We start from the raw sequence: 9,654 nt of genomic DNA on the forward strand, positions 1-9,654 counted from the left end.
GTGCTCAAAAAGTGCATTACTCTGAGTGTCACCTAGGGGCTCTTCACATCAGGCACTTGGGGGACCATTTTTTTCCTTCCAAGCACCTTTAGAGCACTATGTCTTAAAGTGTCTTTCTAGCATTAATTAAATTAAAAACCGCAAGTGCCAGGTAAGTGTGCGTGATTTGCTCTAATCTTCTGAAATGCAAATGTATTTTAGACTAAAATACCCTTCCCTTTTCACAATTCACTATTTTCCTCCTCAGTTGTCCCCCACACTTTTCCTGTTGAGTACTCAGCTGTTAAAAACATCCATAGCAAAGGCTGGGAATCAACTCCATTATGAATGATTAGGCAAAAAAACCAGAACTATTCAAAGGATCAAATGCCCAAATTAGGGTGTCTAATAGCCTTATGAATAAATGGCACTATACACGTTCAGTATGAGCACTGAAGAGAACAAATACAGTTTCTGGAGGAGAGCAGTCTGAAGACAGAGACAGCAGCACAAGGACACCAACATTTAATACACGCTTCCCTGAAGAGTTTCAATAAATAAACAAACAAATAAATAATTCTGAAGTCTGATCAAAAACAAATAGGCACTTTTAGGAATGTTATTACTAAATATCCTACTTCAAGGGCTAGTCTGTTGTATGATAGAATATTCATATTTTAGGATAATAATCCTTACATTACCTAATTCTGACTAGACTGTATTGAAATTAGTTTTTTCACTTCTCCGAGAAACTGTATTTAATCCCTGTGTCAATGTGCTGAGAAAGATAGTAATGATATATCTGAACTTTAAACAGCTTTAATCTTTCTCTTTATCTTTCATTCTTGTTGCACAGCCTCAGCAATCAGATTTCAGACTCCATTCCTCAGAAAATCTTACTGATTTAGGAACCATAGTGAGATAAGATTCTCCTTTGACCCAGAGACACATTCTACGATGTCTTTGGAAAGTTTTTTTAAATAGCAATGTCTGTTGAAATTTTCTGAATATTTTCTTTGGGAATGACTGGAATGTATCAGCCATGTGGCTGGAGTCCACAGGAGTGTAGGTGTGAGCTGTGTACTCCAGGTAAAGAGACATCCCAGTCAGTCCTGACTGGAAGCATTATCAGAAAGGTCCTTTTTAGCCCAGAGTTTGTAAACTGAACTGTTCTTAGCTGCATTCCCTGGGGACAGATATCTATTTCACAAGTGTCACTCTCAATGTAGCAGGAGTGAAGAAGCCAAGAACTGGGGAAAATTGAGCTTGTTTTACCAGTTCAAGGTAAAATACGTTGTCAGGGCATCTGAAGCCTTTCTTAACAATTGCTTACACTGTGTGTGCATGGGAGCAGCTTCACTGCTGTATGAGCAGAGCTTTATGCTCTACAGATCCCAATCCAGCTCTTACCTGCAGCTTGATCCAGTTACTGGTGAAGGCAATTACCAAGGAGCTGATTTTAGAGTGAGGGGAATAAAGTCTCCAGAGTATCAAATGTAAAAAAGAAAATCTGAAACGTGATTAGTTTGAACTGTTATTGTCTGCTTTTTGGAAGGAAAGGAATCAGTGCTCTGACTCTCTTCTCTAAGGTTACCTATTATGCACCATATCCCTCTTTTCTGTCCTTCTAGCTACTTGATTGCCTATTTATTTGCAATAGTCTTTGGAGGTAATGAACAGATTAAATTTAGATAGAGGACTCAGATTTACTGTTGGCACAGCTCTGCTGAAATAAATGGAATTAGCCAGGAGAGTCAAAATACCTTGTGTTCAGCAACCATAAGCTATTTGGCCTGTTGATGACTTCTAAAATCCCTCCAGTGGATGCCAGTGTGTGGTTGAATGGTGTAATTTTAAAGGGCAGTATGTACAGGTCTGAAAAGCAGAAGTCATTGAAACATAGAAGGTATTATATTACCTAGACAAAATAATTGTCAGAATGAATAAAATTAAACATTTGGAGGAGGGACCAGTGAGATAATTAATTTTTCATTTGGGCAGTATTTCATTTCATGAAGTACCTTTTTTTTTCTTTCTTTTTTTTTTTTTTTTTCCATCTTGGGTAAAAAAAAGCTGGACTGGTGTGGATCCAGGTCTTTTTAATATGGGGTACAAACCATCCACTGAATGCTGTGAGCAGTTAGACAAATGGTATTGGTTACTGGTATATAAATGACTTTGTAATCCAAGCATCAGCCAACAGATAGCTTCCAGCATTGTTACTGTTGTACATGCTGCCAGTGTGCACTGATTCCAGGCTGTGACAGCTCTTGGAAAATCTCAGATCATCTGGCAGACATTTGCTGTTTGTCTGTCTAGGAATGAAAGTCTGAGGAGCACACCAAATCAGCATCACTGAGGTCCAGCTTTAAAGCCACAGAAAGAGCAGGAGAGAAAGGGGTACAAACATAGTGAAGTTAAAAAGATAAGCTTACAGGACACGGGGAAAAACAGTTGCTGGGAGCAACAGGACTGAGCACTGAGGTGAAAACACAAGCCCTGTTCTCCTGGCAGCCTGTGCCCCTTGTTGCTGCTGGCTGTGAGGGCTCTGGCTGTGCCTGGACAAAGCTGAGCTGTTCCAGAAGTGCCACTGAGCTCTTGGGCCTTCAGCTAATGAACAGAAATGGTGAGTCTGTACTTTTTACTTTCCTGTGTCCCATTTGCATGAGGGAATGAAAATTTAGCCTGCAATAAAAATGTCTTGTTTGATGCATAGCTTATGCTGCAGAAAGTTTTTAATAAAATGTTCATACATGGCATATTTGGCAATTATTTCCCATTGCTCTAAACCTGTATATATCTTCCTTATCCAGGCACTCAGTACATAAATCCAGTGATGTGTTTTTCCCTCTACACCTGCAGTAAGTTAGTTTTCATAAGGATGGGAAAGTGCCTCCTGAGACAACACATTGCTGAGAAGAATTAGAAGACCAAAGGTAATAGATCTTTTAATTTAAGGTAGAGCCACTTGCCATTTCTATTCCTTTAAAATGCAGTCAATTCTAATTATAGAGATTTATCTTGGATTAAGGAAAAAAAATACTAAAGTAAGCACTGCTTCTTCTACTATAACTGTAGGGTTAAGGCTTTTCTAAATGGGAATTATGTGTAGTGAGGCCAGTAAAGTGACTGCCATCAAATTCTGAATTAACTGTTCATATAATGGAAATTTTGTTGATCTGAAACTATTTTCCTCTTAACTTTACATTTTAAAAGTTGAAAAAAAGAGGCATTACTGGCAACTACCAATGCTGGGGAAGAAAAAATGAAGTGAGGGAGGGGCTTTCTGAAAGAAGGAAAGCATTTTTGTTAGTTCTTGAAAAGCAATATTCAGTGTCACCCACAGAATATCAGAATTCCAATGGAAAAAACCACTTGTGATCCATTTGAACTGTTTTCAGGGTCCAGTGCAAGTAGTGAAGGTTTCATTAAAACTCCAGCCACCCTGGCTAAAACTCATTAACAGAGAGAGAATCACTTTGAGTGCAGTTTCAAAGACAACTGTTGCATTTCCTCCTCTGCCCCTTTTTCCTCCTGTCCCCGGAATGGTTCTGATTGTATCGTATCTGCCTTTTTCCTGATAGCCTTTGTTCTCCACATGGCAGTTCCTTGGTACTATCAGGACACCTGGTGTGTCTCCCTGAGACACCATTTATCCCAGGACTGTACATCACTTGGCTTCTCTGGGCCACAGATGTGCTGGCCTGGCTTTGGAGACTTCCTCATCTTCTGAGCCATCAGAAAATCCCTGGAAAGGGATAGGACAAGAAAAATCAAGCCACCTCCAACAAACAGGGATTCACAGTCTTTTGGATTTCATGATATTCAACTCTTCTTTTGCCCTTGTCATCCTCTCGTTGTGGGAATTGTGATCTGCCTTTATTTAGTACAGGAAAAAAACCTTTTTGCCAAACTTTCTGGTATTTCGACGTCACCCACATGGGGAGAGTAGGAAAAACACTGTACTGCCTCTCTCCAAAATCTTGGTATGATAGTGCACAGCCTGCAATATTTATCCCTCAATCTGTTTCTGAGGCAAAACTAAGGGATTGGAGTATTCAGTCTATTTTATTATGGGCATCTATGACCTTACCCTGAAAACTGCAAGTCTCTCTTAAAATCCTTATTTAAAAAATATGAAGGGGGGGTTGGGTCTTTACAAACAATCAGTTGCTCTAGACCCTGTTTGGGGGTGTATTTCCCTTTCTTTTAGAATAGTTTCCCACTCTGTTGCTGTGCTTTCCCAAACTAAGGCTGTGTAGCAGTTCCATTGAATGGAACTTCATTTTGTACCAAAACATTTGGTTGCAAGTGGGAAAGTATTGACCAGCACGTGATCCCAGCAAAATATTTTCCTCCTGCTTTTGTGGGGGTGTATTTCTCTCCTTCTGTTTTTTAAGAACTCCGAGTTCTGGACTTGTCATTTGCTGTTATTGAAAACTTCTGACAGCACACTAAAAATACTGTATAGGCCTGGAAAAAATACTCCAGGAAGTGAAGGGGTAGTAACTCAGCATTGTAGTCATTAGTAATCCAGTTAGAAGTCATCAGAAATCTAAAAGAGTTTGTTTTTCAGCAAACCTGAAGAAGGCTTTCAGAGTTAATGAGTGATTCAATCCATAACAGGAGTGCTTAAAACATTTCTTTAAGACACGAGAACCAGGTTTTGGTCGGGAGGAAAATCTTGTAGATGTTCTGCATTTAGCTTTTAAGTGTCGCTGAAATAAGTCTGCAGGGAGTATGAAACTTCTGGTAACACTTGCCTGACCCCTCTTATCATTTGCAGTTGGATGCTCCTTTTACATAGGACTGAATAGTTCTGAATTATGGTTTGTGTTTTGTTTTTTTTTTCCAAAATGTTTCTCAGAGCACCATTTACTGCTTTAAGTTTCAGATTTGAAATGAATACACTTGATCAGAGACAGGTTTTTGTACTTGCTTCTTACCTAGTATAAATGAGAAACTTTCACAGCTATGATGTGAAAATGAAAAAAAAAAAAAAACCATTGCCAGATCCATGGGTTTCTCCAGCTATTAAAATGAGCCTTCACTAGTGATGGATCTTCTACTGGAACTATGAAAGGCTTCTTTAAAAGAGCTCAGATTTTTCTTTGCAAATGGAACAGCCCAAGGATCTGTAGCAATCATCCAATGTTCTGTTATTCATTTGTAGGAGTGCCAAGAGTAAAGGGTTAAAAGTCTGGGGGGACAATATCTGGTTATTTTCTTTAACTCACTGGTGAATCTGCTTTTAACATATGTGGAGAACAAAGCAGTTCAGACAATTAAACTTTCTAATCAGAATGTGTGAAGAGAGGCAGTGCTTTATGCACTTGAATGGAGTGCTTGCAGGAAATACTTGTCTGCAGACCAGCCCTTCAGCTTGCAGTCCGTGCATTGTAAATGGTCCAAGCATCTTCCACACTAAAGAACAATTTACTCCTCAGTGAGGAGATGACAGGCTTTAGTTATTTATATAAAATCCTTGTTTCTTTTGCCCAGCTGAAGGCCTCGTGCAGATGTGTGCTGTGGTGTGCCAGGGGGAGCGGGGGATGGTGATTCCTCCTGCTCTGCGTTCTCCTGGAAAACACTCATCAGAAAGTGTGGGGAGATAGTCCCTCAGCAGCCAGCTCAGCTGCAGGGTTTGACAGTCCATCTTCAGCCCTGGCACGTGGCAGTGGTGCAGGAGCCATGGGTCAGTTATCTCTGGGCTGGGTTCAGGAGTTCAGGTGTGAGTTTAAATCGTTGTTGTTGTTGTTGTTGTGCGCGTTGGGTCTCCCCCTCATTTTCCCAGAGGGTCAAAGGCATCAGGCGATCCCAGTGGGCCCTTTAGTCTGGGCTGCACCAATTAGCAAGTTCCTGATTTCAGCTGATGGTGCAGTGGTGCTGAGGGGCCGTTGGGAATGCAGGAATCCTGCCCTCCTCTCTGTCTGCGCGTGTCGATTGAATCCACATGGCAAGGGGGTGTTTAGGATGGAGATGATCCAAATATTAATTGAATGCAGAAACTGGAAGCCAGCATTCCCTTCTCCCAGGTGAATGGTGAAACAAGTTAGGTTCTGGAGTGATATTTGTTCTTTCTTTCTGCCTTTTGCTGGTGAGTTTGTAATTAGGGTGTGCCAGCAATTTACGTGGGGCTCGTTCGTTTATGGAAGGAAAAAATTAGTTCCTCTTCAAAAGAAGAATTTTATAATGATTTCATACTTTTATTGGGCTTTTCACTATCTACAAATGTTTTACCAATTTCCATGGCAAACCAAGGGCACTGCAGTCTCTCTTGGCTTTATGGTTTGACAGGGAACTTTAGGACAAAACGGGTCCTACCTTGTGATTTTTCCCTCTTCCACAGAGTGCAGTCTGAAAAGCACAGCTACTTAGGTTAGGAATATATTCAAAAGAGGTTACATCAGTAGCTAAAATGTCATGGTTTTTTAAATAGGTCATTAAAATGGAATGTTTATTTTTGTTTGGTTGGTTTTAGTTTGGTTTTTTTGTTTGTTTGTTTGTTTTGGTTTTTTTTTTTGTTTTTTTTGTTTTTGTTTGTTTTTTTTTTCCTGTAAGAAGGAAATTCCTGCTTTTGGACATTATTTTGTAAATAATGTCTAAACATAATCATGTCTCTACATTAGTATGGCTCTTTGCTTTGAGTTCTTTTAGCAGTTTACTGATCAATATTAGACAAGCAATATTGATAATTATATATATATATGTATATATTCGCCATTCAGAGCTGGCAAATATACAAACAGTGAATAAATTATTTCATAAATGTAGTCATTTATTTTTGCAGAGGTAAGGAATATGAGTAAGAAAAAAGTAAAGAGTACATTATGGAATTGAAATTACAATAAATTTTAGGCAGTTATACTGTAGCTGCTCAAGCTGAAATCTCATGTTAGCATATGTGCTGTGTTTTATGTTTATTTTCAGCTTCCTAGTATGACTTTTGCCTTAACTAAATGCAGTGCACAGTAGAAATAAAATCTCAGCTATAACTATCAATATAAATAGGCATCTCAGGGGTATTATATCATCTTTGTCTGTTAAAAAGATTTTACATTCACCCTGTGCATGCTCTCTCACATATAAAAAGACCCATTTTTGGCACTTATATATCTTTATTGGTAGCACTTTAATGTCAAAATTATGTATACTACTTTTAACGCTAGAATAAAATGGATATGCTTCCTACTGCAAATTAGGGCAGTGGTTCCCAGCACCCCAGACTTATCAGTGTTCAGGAAAGCTCCCTTCAGTGCATGACCAGCAGTGAAATTGCAGGGACGTGCAGATAAATTTGAATAAACCCATTTCTGTGAAGGCATAAAGAAGAAACAATGAGGAGTTCAAATGTCAGAGCTCCCTGATTAATTTTTAATGATTTCCAATTCTTGCTGAGGGTCCCAGTATCAACATTTTTACTCAGTTATTTGCCCAGCAGTCATCCTATCCATATTTGATATGGGATAATTAGCAACTGGCTTAGAGAAGCGCAACCCTTTCCACCATCTGCACAATCAATATTAGCAAGTGTTCTGGTTCCTAGGGGTAGTCCTGTATTTTCTGAACAGCTCTTGATTTATTCAAAGAGATGTAACGATCATGAAAAGTGTTGAACTTGCAGCCTGCTGTTGACAGTGGCTCTGTTTGGCCTCATTAGGTGTGATACCAACATCTGTCCATGGATGGAGGCCACCTGCTCGTTTCATGTGACTTCAGAAAACCATCAGCTGCTAAAGACCCAGACATTCAGCACATCCAGCCGTGCCAGGGTAAAAATGAAGGTGTTTGTGCTTCCTCATCAGCCTTCCAATTTCATCTTCTGTCGCCATTTATTGTGTTACAACTTCCTGTGATCCTTTCAAGGAGTAACAACAGGCCTTTGTCCTTTCAGGCTGGCAATTTGCTCTCACCCAGACAGCCTGAGATGGCAGTGCTGCTTTCACTGGTGTGATGACTGGAGGATGCCCAAGCTGTGAAGGATCAAGAGGGTAGATGGTTTGTACACACTGAGAAATAAGGACATTCACCAGCATGGCTTCCCTGTTGGAACAGGTGATGTATTAACATGAATTTGCAATAAACACCTAAAAAAATAAACCCATTTTGCTGGTCACTAACATATGAAATTAGGCCTCGTGCCTTCTTTCCCTTAAAAAACCCCCTCTGTACAGAGCAGCTTACATCATATTTTATTAGCCAAGAGAACAGTTGATTTAACGACAACAACTCTTTTTTTCTTTCATGTCTTTGTTTCCTTCCCTTTTCCTCTCTTATATGGGAGTTTATATTATGATGAATAAAAACAGAGAGATAAATGGTGTTAAAGCTGTGTCAGCTGCAGCTCAACAAGTACCTTTATCAAAAGGACAGACCATTCCTGAAATCTTAAAGGGGTATTCTTCTTCAGAATGCAATTCTAGCAAAGTACTGGAAAACTCTCCTGCTATTAAATTAATATGTCCATTGATTATGCATGCATTCCAAATGGGAATTTATGCTGTGTTAGACAATAATGCACTTGTATGATTTTTCAGCTCAATAGAAATGATGATCTTAATAAGCATATTAAATTGGGAGGCACTATCTGATGATGCACATTTTATTTCACTGCTGACAAACTGAATTACATGCTGAAGGTTTGCAGTCAAATTGAAACCTAGTCAGTTCATAAAACTGATTTAATAGCAGGTTCCTGTAGCATGGTACTCCTGCACCCTTGGCTACTGTGGTTTTTAAATCCAGTTTTTCTCATCTCCTTCGATGAAAATGTTTTAACCTCTTTGGGGCATTAAGAAAAGTGAAAAGGGGCACAAGAGTGTAGGTGACACGCTGAAACCTGACACATTTGGTGATGTGAAAGCTGACAGTGTTAAAGTCAGCAGGAAATAGTGAGTGGAAATTCTCCCAAAAAGTACAGCAACATACACAATAAAAATGGGCAATAGCATTGATACTGCTATGCATCTCCCAAACTGAACAAATTAAGCATTTTCAGAAGAAAATGAGTGTTTTTGAAAGAGATATTTAACCTTTGATTAGTTAAAAAATAAATGCTGTATTATAATTTAAAATTTATTGAAGCAAATGGTATCATTTTTCAGAGAAGCCTCTGAAGAAAAATGTTGGTTTTAAACTTTTTTCCCCTGAGAGGATTCTCTGTGGCTGTGTTGCATGATTTTTCCTTGTGCTTAGTCACTGTACTCTGTGATTCCTGCTCTACCTTTCTTATTCTTGGCAAACCGTAATCTTGGAAGGCAGCTCCGTGATTTCGGTATGCATATAATTTTACGTAGTTGATGAATCCAGCATGCAATAGTAAACAGCAGGGAGGGGCTCAATGCAAACTCATTTGTTAGTTTTCCCACTTGGAGGCTGTTATTTTTATAAATTACTTATATTGGACACTGTGGGAGTGCCCTTTTTCATATACACTGAAGTACTTCACTGGCCCCAGGAGTCGCTAAGACTAGTGGATTTTAATAGTTATAGATCTTAAATGAAGGGTTAGAAATTGTTTCTTTTCATTACAATTACAACAAGGAATTAACCCCAGGGGTATCCACTTAATTTCATAATATATAGACTGGAACGCTAATAATGTGTCTCTCCTAAAATGTAATAAAGAGGCAACTGCCCCTTGGCTCCCTGGGGTAGATTTTTGTGAAACGGATT

This window comes from Empidonax traillii, unplaced genomic scaffold, assembly GCF_003031625.1.
Source record: "Empidonax traillii isolate 1590-97213 ecotype Southwest subspecies unplaced genomic scaffold, ASM303162v1 scaffold868:size279580, whole genome shotgun sequence".
In the NCBI taxonomy this organism is placed as follows: Eukaryota; Metazoa; Chordata; class Aves; order Passeriformes; family Tyrannidae; genus Empidonax; species Empidonax traillii.